Here is a 16,938-nt window from a genome sequence, read left to right on the forward strand (position 1 = left end):
TTGGGATGATGAAAATGTTCTAATATTAATTGTCATGGTTGCACAGCTCTGTATCCTAAAAGCTATAAAATATACACTTTAAATGGGTGATTGTATGAAATGTAAACTCTATGTTTAACTGTTTTTATTCACAACACTCTGACACCATACGTATGTTGTTTTTTTTCCCCCACACTAACCAATTCTCCAACTGTCTAGACACCAACTAGGTGCCTTATAGTTCATCTCTATTCTACCCATAGTTTGCATAGACCCCACAGGTAAAGAGCTCAGTCCCACAAAAGTGTCGCCACTTCAGGTGCCAGTTGCATTTCTGACCAAAGAGCTATAAATTCATTACTCCCACAATATCCTCCCCAAATTCAGTAATTTGCTAGAATGGCTCACAAAGCCCAGGAAGATACTTTACTTACTATCACTAGTTATTACAAAGGATATTAATAAACAGCTGAAAGAAGAGGTAGTTAGGGCAAGGTCTGCAAGAATCTCAGCACAGGAGTTCTGTCTGCATGAGTTGGGGTACACTGGTCTTCTAGCACATGAGTGTTTCTGTGAATTTAGAGGCTCTTCAAATCCCATCCTCTGGGGCTTTATATGGATAGTCCATCGTGTAGGCATGGTTGATTAACCCGTTGGCCATTGGTGACTCAACTCAATCTCCAGCCCCTCCCCTTCAGAAAGGTATGTGGGTGGGGCTGAAAGTTTCAACTCTCTGATCACCTGGTTGGTTCCTCTGGCAACAAGCCTCATCCAGAAGTTATCTAGGGGCCCACTGGGAGCCACCTCATTAGCATAAACTCAGGTTTGGAAGGAACTTTTATTCAGACATGAATAACAGAAGATGCTCCTATCACCTCGATTACTCAGAAAATTCCAAGGATTTTGGAAGCTCTGTGTTAGCAACAGGGACGAAACCCAAATCTATATTTCTTATTGTATCACATTCCCAATAAAGCTGTTATTAAAAAATGGAATCAGGGGCACCTGTCTGGCTCAGTCAAAAGAGCATGAGGCTCTTGATCTTGGGTGGGGTCATGGGTTCAAACCCCATGTTGAGTGTAGAGCTTACTTACATAAATAAATAAACTTTTTAAAAAATGGAACAAAACAGACTTAAGAAGCATACTGTATCAGTCAGAATTCTCCAGAAAAACATAATAGGAGAAAAAGAAGGAGAGACAGTGAGGACTGGATGATGGGGAGAACAGAGAATTATTATAAGCAATTGGTTCACACAATTATAGAGACTGACAAGTCCCAAGATCTACAGTTGACAAGCTGGAGACCCAGAAGATCCGATGATGTAGTAGTTCCAGTCTAAGTCAGAAGGCCTCAGAAACAGGAAAGCTGATGGTATAGTTCTAGTCTGAAGGCCAGGAGATTCAAGATCCTAAAGAGTCAATATTTCATTTTGAGTTGTCTGAAGGTAGGAAAAAACTTAATCCCAAGTCACAGGCCATTGAACAGAAGGAATTCTCTTTAAAAAAAAAAAAAAAAAGTGTTTTTTTTTAATTTTTTAAAATAATTTTTATTTATTTATGATAGTCACAGAGAGAGAGAGAGAGAGAGGCAGAGACACAGGCAGAGGGAGAAGCAGGCTCCATGCACCGGGAGCCCCACGTGGGATTCGGGTCTCCAGGATCGCGCCCTGGGCCAAAGGCAGGCGCCAAACCACTGCGCCACCCAGGGATCCCTATTTTTTTTATTTGACAGAGAGAAAGCATACCAACAGGGGAAGTGGCAGAGGGAGAGGGAGAAGCAAACTCCCCAAGGAGCAGGGAGCCCGATGTGGGGCTGGATCCCAGGACCCTGAGATCATGACCTGAGTGAAAGGCAGGTGCTTAATCAACTGAGCCACCCAGGCACCCCTAAGGAATTCCCACTGATTCAGAGGCAGATCAGCTTTTTGATTTAATTCAGGCCTTCAACTGATGGGACGACAAGGCCTACCCATGTTTTGGAAGACAATGTGCTTTACTCAGTCGTATCAATTTAAATATTAAACTCATCAAGAAACACCCAGAACAGTGTTTGATCAACTATTTGGGGCCCATCTGGCCCACTGAAATTGACACATAAAATTAATCATCACACATTCCAACCCAAATACAATGTGTGGAGTTTTGAGGATTAAAGAAACAAAACTAACTATAAAATAAAAGACATTGTGAGACAGCAAATTCCAATCACTGACTGGGTTTTAAATGACATTAAGATTTATTTTCTGAGTATCTTCCTTTTGTTCCTCTTAGAACCACTCTCTATCCTGCTCTCTGCTCTAGAAGAGAGCAGGAGTTCATGCCCTACATGAACTGTATCAGCAGGTCTCCCCTGCCTTTAACTATTAGATGCACTTGGCCAGTGAGAAATAGTGGTAAGAGCACTAGGGAGGGAGGAGCGTAATATTAGGTTATTCTTCCTCTGCAAAGTCACCTTTTATTTACTGTGTCTCTTGGAAAAAGTTATTTGTTTCTCTCAGAGCAGCCAACTGTAGAGACTTTTTCCATTTTTTATTTAAGTTCAATATAATTAACAGATACTGTATTATTAGTTTCAGAGGTAGAGGTCAATGATTCATCAGGTGCATACAACACCCAGGGCTCATCCCAACAAGTGCCCTCTTTAATGCCTTTAATCACCAGTTCTCCTATTTTCCAAGTACCCCAGCCCCCAACCCCCTCCCCTTCAGCAGCCTCAGTTTGTTTCCTATAGTTAAGCATCTCTTATGGTTTGTCTCCCTCTCTGCTTTCCTCTTATTTTACTTTTCCTTTTCTTTCTCCTATGTTCATCTGTTTTGTTTCTTAAATTCCACATATGAGTGAAATCACATGGTGTTTGTCTTTCTCTGATTGACTTACTTAGCATGAGTACCATCCATATTGTTGCAAATGGGAAGATTTCATTCTATTTGATGACTGAGTAATATTCCATTGTATATCCATATCACCTCTTCTTTATCCATTCATCTGTCAATGGACATCTGGGCTCTTTCCATAGTTTGGCTATTATGAACATTGCTGCTATATATAGGGGTGCATGTGCCCTTTCAAATCACTATGTTCGTATTGTTTGGATAAATACCAAGTAGTGCAATTGCTGGGTCATATGGTAGCTCTATTTTTAACTTTTAAAGGAAACTCCATCCTGTTTTTTAGAATGGCTGCACCAGTTTGCACTCCCACCAACAACATCAGAAGGGTCCCTCTTTTTCTGCATCCTCACCAACCTCTGTTGTTTCCTGAGTTGTTAATTTTATTTTTTTTTTAATTTTTTTTGTATTTATTTATGATAGTCACACATTGAGAGAGAGGCAGAGGCACAGGCAGAGGGAGAAGCAGGCTCCATGCACCGGGAGCCCGACTTGGGATTCGATCCCCGGTGTCGAGGATTGCGCCTTGGGCCAAAGGCAGGCGCCAAACCGCTGCGCCACCCAGGGATCCCCCTGAGTTGTTAATTTTAGCCATTCTGACTGGTATGAGGTAGTATCTCATTTTTTCATGTCTGTTGGTCATTTGTATGTCTTCTTTAAAGAATGCCTATTCATGTCTTCTGTCCATTTCTTGACCCTCCTAGATTCTGGAAACCACTTCTTCCCCTCATCTGTATGGCCCTATAGGTAGTATCAACTTAGTCACTTACCCTAGGTTAGTGCACTGTATCTATGGTTCCCCTATACACACAATCTTTAAATAAACCCTCCTAGGGATGGCTGGGTGGCCTAGTGGTTGAGTGTCTGCCTTTGGCTCAGGGTGTGATCCTGGAGTCAAGGATAGAGTCCTATATTGGGCCCCTTGCAGGGAGCCTGCTTCTCCCTCTGCCTATGTCTGTGCCTCTGTGTGTGTGTGTGTGTGTGTGTGTGTCACTCATGAAATAAATAAATAAAATATTCTTAAACAATGTTTAAAAAATAAATGAAAATAGGGATCCCTGGGTGGCGCAGCGGTTTGGCGCCTGCCTTTGGCCCAGGGCGCGATCCTGGAGACCTGGGATCGAATCCCACGTCGGGCTCCCTGGTGCATGGAGCCTGCTTCTCCCTCTGCCTGTGTCTCTGCCTCTCTCTCTCTCTCTCTCTCTGTGACTATCATAAATAAATAAAAAAATTAAAAAAATAAAAAAATAAATGAAAATAAACTCTCCTAAAGTTTTCTTATTTTTTTTAAGATTTTATTTATTTATTTATTTATTTATGTATTTATTTATTTATGAGAGACACAAAGAGAGAGAGAGAGAGAGGCTGAGACAGAGGCAGAGAGAGAAGCAGGCTCCGTGCAGGGAGCCCAATGTGGGACTCGATCCCAGGTCCCCAGGATCACGTCCTGGGCCAAAGGCAGGTGCTGAAGGACTTTTGGCTCCTTGCATGGAGCCTGCTTCTCCCTCTGCCTATGTCTCTGCCTCTCTCTCTCTCTGCGTGTCTCTCATGAATAAATAAATAAAATCTTAAAAAAGAAAATAATTCAAGATGATTATAGGCACCTGAGTGGTTCAGTAGATTAAGCATCCAACTCTTGATTTCAGCTCAGGTTGTGATCTCAGGGCTATGGGTTGGAGCCCTGCGTTGGGCTCTGCACTCAGCATAGTCTGTTTAAAATTTCCAAAAAAAAATAAATAAATAAAAAATAAAAATAAAAAATAAAATTTCCTACCTTTCCCTCTGCCTACCCCTGAGCCCCTCCCCCCACTCTCGCAGGTGTACTCTCTCTCTCTCTCTCTCAAATAAATAAGTAAATAAATTTAAAAATCTTTTTAAAAATTCAACATGATTAATATTTAGTGTGTATAGAATTTCAGTATTAAAAGGTAAAAATGTTGCAGAGATCTGTTGCACAACAATGTGAATACGTTTAACACTTGTTGAACTTTACACTTAGAAATGGTTAAGATGAAAAAAAAAAAGAAATGGTTAAGATGGTATATTTAATGTTATGTACAAAACACACACACACAGACACAAAATCCTAATCCAATATGGGCTTCTATTGATAATTGTTGAAGCTGGGTAATGGGGACATTGCATCATTCTTTTTAAGTTGGAAAAAAGAAAAGAAAAAATTAGCATGATATCAGAGAGAAGACAACCTACTGATTAGAGAAAAAAGAAAGAGTTGAAAGCTCAGAGAATGACTCTATCGTGTAGCTTAGGCTGCAAGGTCCAAGCAGCGAGGTTAAGAAAAGAAAGCAAGTGGAGGAAACATTGGCTCAAGAGTTAGCTCAGAACCAATATCTGTGGTGCCCTATCATGTCGTTTTTTATTTCACTTCACTGAACTAGGATCTGAAACCTGCAGGACATTATTTATTCTGGATCTGAGCCCAGCTGAGCCCAGTGCTCTTTAGGATCAGTAGGGAGGATCTGGAACAAGCAGGTCTGACACAAAGAAAGGAAGGAGAAATACCAAAGTTAAAAACAGTTGGAGTCATGGAAAGGTTATGCTGCAGGACGTCTGGCTAGCTTAGTCATTGGAGCATGGGACTTGATCATGGGGTTGTAAGTTCGAGCCACACGTTGGGTACAGAGATTATTTAAAAATAAAATCTTTTAAAAAAGAAAAGAAAGGTGATGCTAGGTGGGAAACTTTACACATTTGCAGATTGTGGAGAATGGCTAAGGAGAAAGAAAATCTGGTAATATCAGAGAGACACTTTTAATAACATTGAGAGAAAGAGGTACTTTTCATCTGCTACTTCAAGAGGAAAGAGGATGGAAAGCCAGGTAGCATTTTATTTATTTAATTTTTTGAAAGATTTTATTTATTCATTCATGAGAGACACGGAAAGAGAGAGTCAGAGATATAGGCAGAAAGAGAAGCAGGCTCCAAGCAGGGGGCTTGATGTGGGACTCGATCCTAGAATCCCGGGATCAAGACCCGAGCCAAAGGCAGATCCTCAACCGCTGAGCACCCAGGCATCCCACCAGGTAGCATTTTAGAGGTAAAAATCAGGGAGACTGAGGCAGGTACAGTCAGGTAGCATTCCATTTTCTTACTAAACATAACCATGTAATGCTGGTGTATTTGTTTTCTATCACTATGTAACCAAAGGTGATCATCACAAGACAACTGTCATATGATATAACCTGTTAAGGGAGCAACTACTTCCTCATATTCATGGGTCCTCCACCACTTGGGGAGGGCTTATACGGAACACATGCAGCAGACTCAGGGATTTGGGAGACCATTTGGATTTCTGCCTACCACAACTAAGAAACTGGCTCAATCTGTGAACCAAAAGATAAGGTGTTGGCTGAGGAGCCAGGGACCATATTAAAAACTCACAAACAGGGATCCCTGGGTGGCTCAGCGGTTTAGTGCCTGCCTTTTGCCCAGGGTGTGATGTTGGAGTCCTGGGATTGAGTCCCATGTCAGGCTCCCCGCATGGAGCCTGCTTCTCCCTCTATGTCTCTGCCTCTCTCTCTCTGTGTCTCTCATGAATAAATAAAGAAAATCTTTTAAAAATATATTCACCAACAGATGCAGAAAGTGAAATGGGAAAGGTGCTGAAAGCTACAGTCCCTCTTGATACAGCTGGAACAGGGGGCTGGAAATCAGAAAGACGAGTTTAGTTCTGACTCTGCCATAATCTTACTATGTGACTTTGACCAAATCACAACCTTCTGGGGCTTCTTTTTCCCCAGGTATAAAATAAAAATGATGAAACTAGATGAATGTTAAGGTAAATAAAAATTCTCTATTATCAGTATCACATGGCACTGGGACAAGTATGAAAAAGAGTTGTAGAATATTATTTTTCTAAACATTTTAAAGAATTGCATAACTTGCTCTGTTTGGGGACCACTAGGAGCAGCCTTGCTTAATGGCAGGGGAAGAGTAGATGATTACCCCTTAGGAATGCTGCCAAACCCCATAATTATGTGATTCAAAAAATAGAATGCTATCTCATACCTTAGTTCTGGTATTTGCTCTTTTCATCTATCTGCAATTTGTTTTAAAGTTCATTGCTTTCTCTCTCTTTTTTTAAATATTTTATTTATTTATTCATGAGAGACACAGAGAGAGGGGCAGAGACATAAGCAGAGGGAGAAGCAGGCTCCCTACAGGGAGCCCAATGCAGGACTTGATCCCAGGATCCCACCTGAGCCTAAGTTGGATGCTCAACCACTGAGCTGCCCAAGTGCCCCTCATTGCTTTCTTTCTTTTTTTTTTTTTTAATTTTTATTTACTTATGATAGTCACAGAGAGAGAGAGGCAGAGACATAGGCAGAGGGAGAAGCAAGCTCCATGCACCAGGAGCCCGACGTGGGATTCGATCCCGGGTCTCCAGGATAGCGCCCTGGGCCAAAGGCAGGCGCTAAACTGCTGCGCCACCCAGGGATCCCACCCCCTCATTGCTTTCTTTACTGGTTTAACTCTATACTATCAGTAGTTTGTTTTACTATAGGTGGGATTTTCTATGACGATAACTCTGAATCAGATTCTGACTCTGCTTCTCTCTCTGCTGTTGGCTCTAACAATTTTTTTAAAAGATTTTATTTATTTATTCATGAGAGACAAAGAGAGAATCAGAGACATAGGCAGAGGGAGAAGCAGGCTCCATGCAGGAGCCGGATGTGGGACATGATCCCGGGACTCCGGGATCACGTCCTGAGTCGAAGGCAGATGCTCAACCACTGAACCACCCAGGCATCCCTGGCTCTAACAAATTATCTAATATCACTGAATTTAATATTCTCTACTTCTCAGACAGAGATTATGATAGATATTTCTGAAACATCTCATGGAAATAATTGACTATAAAATCAGTTTAAAAGCTATAAGTAGGGATCCCTGGGTGGCGCAGCGGTTTGGCGCCTGCCTTTGGCCCAGGGCGCGATCCTGGAGACCCGGGATCGAATCCCACGTCGGGCTCCCGGTGCATGGAGCCTGCTTCTCCCTCTGCCTATGTCTCTGCCTCTCTCTCTCTCTCTCTCTCTCTCTGTGACTATCATAAATAAATAATAAAAAAAAAGCTATAAGTAGAAAACTTAAAGATGGCTATAAGTTTTCTTTTATTTGGCATGTTTCTTCAAAGCACATTTTTTAGTACAAAAATTACTTACGCAGCCCCTTTTAGTTGTCAGCTCTGTAAGTTTGCATACTGTTACTTTTCCCTATATAATGTATTTATAAATCATAGACCTGGAAGGAACCTGAGAGTTTACCTGGCATAGTTGAAGTGGAATGAAATTATTTCAGCTGAAACCATCCAAGAAGTGGCCAAACCAGGTACAAAACTCAGATCTCTATATTCCATCCGAATGTTATTTTCATGACTCCATGTTATCTGTTCATCGACTTACTCGCTCCCTGCGTGGAGCCTGCCTCTCTCTCTGCCTGTGTCTCTTGTGAATAAATAAATAAAATCTTTTTTTTTTTTTAAAGGAAGACTAATCAAAGTTTTCTGTGTTACTCTATACAGCTGGTTACTATAACAGAAACACCTCCCTTCCAAAAAAAAAAAGTGGTATATATGAGGTAAAAGTTTTTTTCCTCATTTAGTCTGTGCATAAGCAATCCACAGCTGGTAGAGCGGAAGTTCCAGGCCATGGATTCTCAGGTGTTGCCCTCACCCGTATATTTCAAAAATATATTTATATATTTTTAATTAAATTAAAATGGTTCACCATTACCACAGATGCATTACAGCTGAGATACAGAAAAATTAAGAAAGGGCTATAGTTCCTTCTAAGTTTATGACCTGGGATTTTCACATCACTTCAGCTCATATCCAATTAGCCAGAATTTAGACACATGACCATTGCCTTGTGCAAAGATAGCTAGGGAAATTAGTTTTTATTCTGTGAGTCCAGGTGCCCAATTAAAAAAACAGAAGTTTATTTTATTTATTTATTTATTTTTAAGTAGGCTCCATGCTAGGCATGGAGCCCAACACAGCACTTGAACTCCCACCCCAGATCAAGATCTGAACTAAAAGTCAGACACTTAACCAACTGAGCCACCCTGGCACCTCAACAGGGGTATATTACCATAAATAAAGGGGAGAATACATTTTCTGGGAAATAACACGCAGTTTCTATCATACTAAGTAAGAAATATAAAGGATAACATATGTTGGCAAGGATTTGGAGAAAGGGGAACGCTTGTGTACTGTTGGTGGGAATATAAACTGGTGTAGCCACTATGAAAAACAGTACAGAGGTTCCTCAAAAAATTAAAAATAGAAGTACCATGTGATCTAGCATTTTCACTTCTGTGTATTTATCTGAAGAAAATGACAACACTAACTTGAAGAGATGTCTGCACCACCATGTTTATTCTAGCATTATTTACAGTAGGCAAGATATGGAAACAGCCTAGATGTTCACTGAGAGATGAATAAAGAAAGTGCAGTAAACAGTTGCGATGGGGTATTATTCAACCATAGGAAAGAAGGACATTCTGTGTTTGCAACATGGGTGGAATTTGAGCACATCTTGCTAAGTGAAATAAATCAGAGAAAAACAAATACAGGGCAGCCCTGGTGGCGCAGTGGTTTAGCACCGCCTGCAGCCTGGGGTGTGATCCTGGAGACCGGGGATCGAGTCCCACATCGGGCTTCCTGCGTGGAGCCTGCTTCTCCCTCTGCCTGTGTCTCTGCCTCTCTCTTCGCTCTCTCTGAATGAATGAATAAATAAATCTTAAAAAAAAAAATACAAATGATATCACTTATATATGGAATTTTAGAAATACCAACTTGTAAAAACAGAGAATAAAATGATTACCAGGGGATGGGGAATGACAGACAGGACATAGGTTGTTTCAGGGTATATAATCATTTTTTTTTAAGATTTTATTTATTTATTCACAAAAGACACAGAGAGAGACAGAGAGGCAGAGACACAGGCAGAGGGAGAAGCAGGCTCCATGCAGGGAGCCTGATGTGGGACTGGATCCCGGGTCTCCAGGATCACACACCAGGCTGAAGGCGGCCTTAAACCGCTGAGCCACCTGGGCTGCCCATCATTTGTTTTTTAAGAGTACAATAAGTAGTAAAATAACCCCAGAGATATAATGCAAAGTACAGTGAATATAGACAATAATATTATTTTATAATCATCAAACTTACCAAAAGACTAGAACTTCATTATTCTAGCTATTAAAAAGAAAAAGCAATTATGTATCATGATAGAGGTGCTAATTATTGCTACAATGACAATATTTTACAAAATATAAATGTATCAAAGGAACATGTTATACTCCTTGAATTTATACAATGTTAAATGTCAAATATTTCAATAAGAAAGAAAAGGACCTGAACTAAGGAAGTGGCAGTGACAATGAAAAAAAAAGTGTACCAGTTTGAGAGGTAATTAGGAGTTAAGAAGTGGCTCAGATCGGCTATGGAAGGTGAGGGATAGGACGATCCCAGAAATAATACCCACGTTTCTGATTTGGGTACCTGTGTGAATGATGGTGAATAAAATTTACTGAATAAGAACACCAAAAAAAGAGATTTAAGGAGGAAGTAGAGAATTCAGTTTTGCAAAAAACGCTAGAGACAGAGCAGTCTGAAAAACCTGATTCCCTAAGAGCCAATACAAAAGAGCATTTTATTTAGGCAATATGGCTTAAGAGTAGAAAAAGAAATCACTTGATTTTATTATGTCACTGACAGAACTCAAACAATTCAGTTATTAAAGAATCCTCAGGGATCCCTGGGTGGCGCAGCGGTTTGGCGCCTGCCTTTGGCCCAGGGCGCGATCCTGGAGACCCCAGATTGAATCCCACATCAGGCTCCTGGTGCATGGAGCCTGCTTCTCCCTCTGCCTATGTCTCTGCCTCTCTCTCTTTCTCTCTGTGACTATCATAAATAAATAAAAATTAAAAAAAAAAAGAATCCTCGGTTGTCTAGATTGACCAGATATAAGTATTTTTTAAAAGATTTTATTTATTTATTCATGAGAGACACAAAGAGAGAGAGGCAGAGATACAGGCAGAGGGAGAAGCAGGCTCCAGGCAGGGAGCCAGACATGAGACTCAATCCCAGGTCTCCAGGATTATGCCCTGGAACAAAGGCAGGTGCTCAACCGCTGAGCCATCCAGGTGTCCCCAGATAGAAGTATTTTTAACCATTTATCTGATGCACTTGATGTAGTCTCAAGGCTTCCATTGTGGGCGAGCACTCCAGTCCAAAAGAACTCCCATCTCTGCTCAGGCTAGCTCCTTTTATGAACTTTCCATAATAAAATGCTGAAGCCTGGATTTCTTAAAATGTACAAACTGTTCATTAGTGCTTTGCAAAAACACATTGTTTCCACTTATCAGCACAAAAGAATCGGTTTGGTTTTCATTCTTTAATTCTTGTTTTGTGTTATTGCTGTTTTTGTTTAAGAATGGAATGAATCATGAAAGCACTAACAGACAGACAGAAGAAGAGTCTAACCTGCTTTACACTAAAAAGTCTGTTTGCAGAGAAAGTCACTTTTATTAGGGATCAAGTTTAGGTGGGAAGGCAGATGTCTGAGTGGGCTTCCTAATACTGAGTCCAGAGTTATCCAAACCTACCTACCCAGTTGCAGGCAATGCAAAAACTGGGGAGACCCCTCCTGACCCTGGAGGTGCAGGGAGATAATACATGCTCCTCTCTTCAGCTGTATTCAAAGAAGAAGAAGTTGAGCGGTTCATGCCCAATTTCTTTTTTTAAACATTACCCCCAGAGTAGAATGAGTGCAGAGTTGGCAAAAGATCAGAAGTGCTATACTAATATATACTCTAATGGGCTCCTGTCAAATGGAAGAAACATCAGGAGCAGGAAAGAAGGATCTTCAATAACTCTAATCTCATACTCGCAAGTTAAATACATCTATTTGTCTATCTAGAAGGTTCCAATTGTTTGATTTATAGCTCTTTCTAATATTCTTGATAAAAATTTATTTTTTCCTTTGCCTTATAAAGTTCAAGAAATTACTCTGCCTATACTTAGAGTTTTAATAGTACCATCACTTTATCATTACAAAGCAATTACACTAAGCACCTACCTGTATGTAACCTTGGGATAGATACTTTAATCTCATATTTTATCACTGCTATGATTTCAAGAGAGGACATTTATTTTAACAGATTATGAAACATGAGGGTGTAGATGAGCTCAATGCTAATGACAGCTCCCAAAGGACTTTATCTATCTTATTCAGCACATCACCTAAGATTAGCGCCTGGCACTTAAAGGGTCTCAATAAATATTTGTTGGATAAGTGAGTATACTTTCCCCAAATCTCACATTTATTTAGGTGTTAGGTATCAAAGTTAGTGTTTGTAGGAAAGCCTTGATATTTGCAAAGAAATATGTTCTGGAAGACTTTTCAACTGGGAAAATCCTCAGTACTACATAGATGTTTTCGAGAGAGAGGGAAGCCAAGAAGAGAGAGGTAGTTAAACGAAAAAGTGAGATGCTCCTTTTTCAGATGGGTATTTGCATTTACCCTCTTCCCAGAATTTTCTTCTCTCCACACAGTTTCTCCCTCCTCTTTCCTTTCTTTGTATGCTGCTGCTGTTGCTTCTCCTCCCTCCTATCCTTCTCTTTCCCTTCTTCCTCATGGAGGGGGAAAGGTGGCCCCAAGGAAGGAGGTTAACCAATTTGTAGAGCCTGGTCTGCGCTTGAGGAGTCAGGGATTCTCTGGACTGGGAAGACCAAGCACACTGGAGAACACAAAAGTCTCCAGCTTGCTTTCTTTCTTTCTTTCTTTCTTTCTTTCTTTCTTTCTTTCTTTCTTGATTTTTATTTCTTATTTATTCACGGGAGACACAGGCAGACAGAGAAACAGGCTCCTTGCAGGGAGCCCAATGTGGGACTTGATCCAGGGACCCCAGGATCATGACCTGAGCCAAAGGCAGATGCTCAACCACTGAGCAACTTAGGCATCCCAAGGCTTGAGTTTTCTAAACCAATTGTGATGTTGGTATTTCTCAGCACATACCTTCCTCACTAAGGATAGAATAAAAATCATTTTTCAATAAAAAAAAAAAAAAGAATTCAAGTAAGAGTCAGGCTCATCAAATTTGTATTTTAAATAAACTCTGGCTGGTGGACGGAAGATGGATGCAAAGGGGCTCAACACCGCAGTCCTGGAGAATGTAGATTGTTGGCAGTCAGCCAGTCAAGAAATTTTGAGGGCCTGAGCTGTGGGAGTGACTGTAGGAATGGAAAGGAGGAGACTTGACTAATTAATGATGTAAACTTGGTTTTGGGCAGCCCGGGTGGCCCAGCAGTTTGGCGCCGCCTTCAGCCCAGAGCATAATCCTGGAGACCTGGGATCGAGTCACATGTTGGGCTCCCTGCATGGAGCCTGCTTCTCCCTCTGCCTGTGTCTCTGCCTCTCTCTCTCTCTCTTTCTCTTTCTTTCTCGCTCATGAATAAATAAATAAAATCTTAAAAAAAAAAAAAAACAAAAAACAAAACAAACAAACAAACAAAAAACACTTGGTCTTGAAGACTGACTAGAAGTTAACCTGGCAGAGAAATGAAACAATGACATTCCTAGGCAGGTGGAGAGACACAGAGGTGTGGAAAAGCAAGAAATGTTCTGAGAAGTAATTAACAAATAATTCAGAGTGACAGGAACACAGTAGCACTAGGAGAGTGTGTCAAACAAAACCAAGAGCTGGATAGTAAGTAGTTAAAATGGTGAAAACAGATTTTATTCAGGAATTATTATAATAGGAGAAAAGAGACCTCGGTATAGATTTGGGCTCAATTTAGAATATAAAGAAAAATGGGGATTTATAGCCAAGGTTGGGGTGGGTGAAGGGGATATCAATCAGTGGATGGAAAATTACTAAAAGGGTAGAATAATCTTGCTACAGTGGCATAATAGGATTCTTGCTGAAAGTAGGCCAGAGTGATCAGATATCACCTGGAAGATGGTAGGGAATGACAAATTTGACCAGATATTAAGGATGATCAGATATCTAGGGTGGGGGATTTCCACTATGCTGCCTTAGCAGGATTCTTGCTACACCTGGGCCATGTGAGGCCAACAAAAATTGACACCAAATCCCAAGGTCAAAGCCTAGTTGAGAAGAGAGCTTAGAGAAATCTGAATAAAGTTTGATCAAGAAGAGCACCTTTGTCAGGTAGAGGCAGAAGAAAGAGATGTTTGGGTAGTCAAAATCTAATTCATGAAGGTTCTAAGTTATGCTTAGGAGTTTAGTCTCCTCGATAGCTTATGTTTGCCTATTACCCACATCCACCTTTTTTCTCCTTTTGTAAGAAAGAGGCTCTGAACTCCAGGGGATGGAATAAAATCAAGGAGTCCTTGGTAGGAGGGCCACAGCCCCTCCAGAAATACTCAGAACCATAATCAAGCATCCTCACGCAGGGAGGGCCTGTAGTTCCTTTGTGAAGGACCTTTCAATCCTGCAAATCTCATAGCCTCAATCACCACGGAGGGGTATCTGAATATAGGCTGCCCTTTTAGTCTCTAATTTCATTGCATTGACTGAGGCTTTAGTGAGTCTATTGTTGGAAAAGGAAGCATTTGTGCCTTAAGTACAGGAAATCACCAAACAATTAACTTCCATGGACTCGTGCAGCCTGGGTCAAATGCCTCAGTGTTATTGTCTTTGTTTCATGTCAGGCTATTGAGGAAATGTTTTGCAGGTCAGAATCTTGGCTTTAATGTGTTGTTTTTGAGTCAATCAGGTCAGCTGTGAGACCTCAAACAGTGATAATTATCTATAGTAAAATGTGAATATAGCTGTCAGAGGTCTGCCTTGAGGAAGGGAAGATTTCAGAGAGGAAGAGAATTTTCTCTAAAATACACTGTAATTTGGATATTCAGGGGTGGGAAGGGCCACTTATATAGACCAGTTTCTATTCTTTTCTTTTCTTTTTTTTTTTGTTATAGACCAGTTTCTACCAGCGTGGGAAGAAGAGGAAAGGAAGATAGTTATTACATTTCGTGGGCAGGGAAATAACCCCTCAGAGACAAAGAAGTTGGTGTGTGGGAGACATAAGGCCAATCTTATGGTTGGGCAGAGGCTGTTGAGGGCCACTTGAATGAAAGACTTCTCTGACCCAGAATGTGCCTCACAGAGAAGTGCAAGAGAAGACCCCCCCCAGAAGAAAAACAGGGAAACATAAAACCAAGTGAGATGACAGTAGAATGAGCTTTCCAATGTCACAGTATTTTCCTGGAAACCATTTAGGATAAACCATTTTCCTAGTTGAAGAAAACTAGATTCATACTCCAGGATAATATTATATATTAAGAAAGTGGGAACTGAGAGCAGCCCCGGTAGCCCAGCGGTTTAGCGCCCTCCTCAGCCCCGGGTGTGATCCTGGAGACCGGGGATCGAGTCCCCACATCCGGCTCCCTGCATGGAGCCTGCTTCTCTCTCTCTCTTTCTGTCATAAATAAATAAAATCTTAAAAAAAAAAAAAAAGGAAAGAATGTGGCAACTGATTATTATTACTATTATTACTATTATTATTATTAATAAAGAAGAAAATAGGAGCCAAGGGCACAGGATTGAGATTAGGCAGTTCTGGGTACAAATCCTGGCTCTGTTGAATACTAACTGTGTCATTTTGCATAAATTACTTTACTGGTATCACTTTCCTCATCTGAAAAATGACTCTTTCATTTTCTTTTTTTTTAAGTTTATTTTTAAAGATTTTATTTATTTATTCATGAGAATACACAGAGAGGAGAGAGAAGCAGAGACACAGGCAGAGGGAGAAGCAGGCTCCACGCAGGGAGCCCGATGTGGGACTCGATCCTAGGTCTCCAGGATCACACCCTGGGCAGAAGGCGGCGCCACACCGCTGAGCCACCGGGGCTGCCCGACTCTTTCATTTTCTAAAATATTTGCAGAACAGTGAGGAGACAGGAAAAAATTCTTTTTCCCCTCTACCCTTTTTTTTACCCTTTTTAAAAAAGATTTATTTATTTATTCATGAGAGACAGAGAGACAGAGACAGAGAGACATAGGCAGAGGGAGAAGCAGGCAGGCTCCCCACAGGGAGCCCCATGCAGGACTCAATCCAGGACCCCTGGATCACAGCTGGCCAAAGCCAAAGCCAGATTCTCAACCGCTGAGCCACCCAGGAGTCCCTCTCTCCACCCATTTTAGGTTCATAGGTTGGGGTTCTAGAAATTAGAACGACAAAGGACAGATTAGCAAGAGAAAAACAAGCAGAAGTTTATCAACACGTGCATTGTGGGAACCCCTGGGAACACAAGAGATGATCAGGTTAAAGGGATGGCTAGATTTTGGGCTTTTATAGCATCTTGACAAAACGTAAATTTTTAGAGAAGTGACAAGAAAATTTAAAAGGGCTTTGAGGGATCTCTGGGTGGCGCAGCGGTTTAGCGCCTGCCTTTGGCCCAGGGTGCGATCCTGGAGACCCGGGATCAAATCCCACGTCGGGCTCCCAGTGCATGGAGCCTGTTTCTCCCTCTGCCTGTGTCTCTGCCTCTCTCTCTCTCTCTCTCTGTGTGACTATCATAAATAAATTTTAAAAATTAAAAAAAAAAAAAAGGGCTTTGAATTGCAATTGGGTGGAAGACTGTGGGAAGGCAAACATGGAGGAAATAATGAAGGTAAGGGCTAGTTGATAAAGTTTGTTATGTAGATTCCTTGGGCAAATAAGAGTCTAGAATTTTCTCTCATGATTAACTTTTGTCCTACCTGGCAGAGATAGGAGAGGAAATACCTTTACAAATTTAGGTTCTGTTTTTAGGCAAATAAGGGGAGGAAGGCAAAGAGTTTTTCTTATATCTGCTTCTCCTGAATTGCCTTCAGTTCAAAATTAGTGGCTTGTTCTGGGGTAGCATGGTCTGCCACCCTTCAGTAGTTATTATGTAAATTGGACAAATAAAACCCGTACTTTTTTTTTTTTTTTTTTTTTTTTAAACCCGTACTTTTGAGATGCTTACAAGCTAGGTGGGAGTGTAGAAGGAGAGAAAAACAAGAAACAAGTAAATAAAAAATGAGACAAGGGG

At 41.0% G+C, this 16,938-nt stretch overlaps 1 protein-coding gene across 1 annotated transcript in view; it reads left to right on the plus strand.

The window, feature by feature from the left end:
* ATG4C (autophagy related 4C cysteine peptidase) overlaps positions 1-16,938 on the plus strand; it is a 162,561-nt gene that overhangs the window by 9,315 nt on the left and 136,308 nt on the right. The window lies entirely within an intron of this gene.

Source organism: Canis aureus, chromosome 3, assembly GCF_053574225.1.
Source record: "Canis aureus isolate CA01 chromosome 3, VMU_Caureus_v.1.0, whole genome shotgun sequence".
Lineage (NCBI taxonomy): Eukaryota > Metazoa > Chordata > Mammalia > Carnivora > Canidae > Canis > Canis aureus.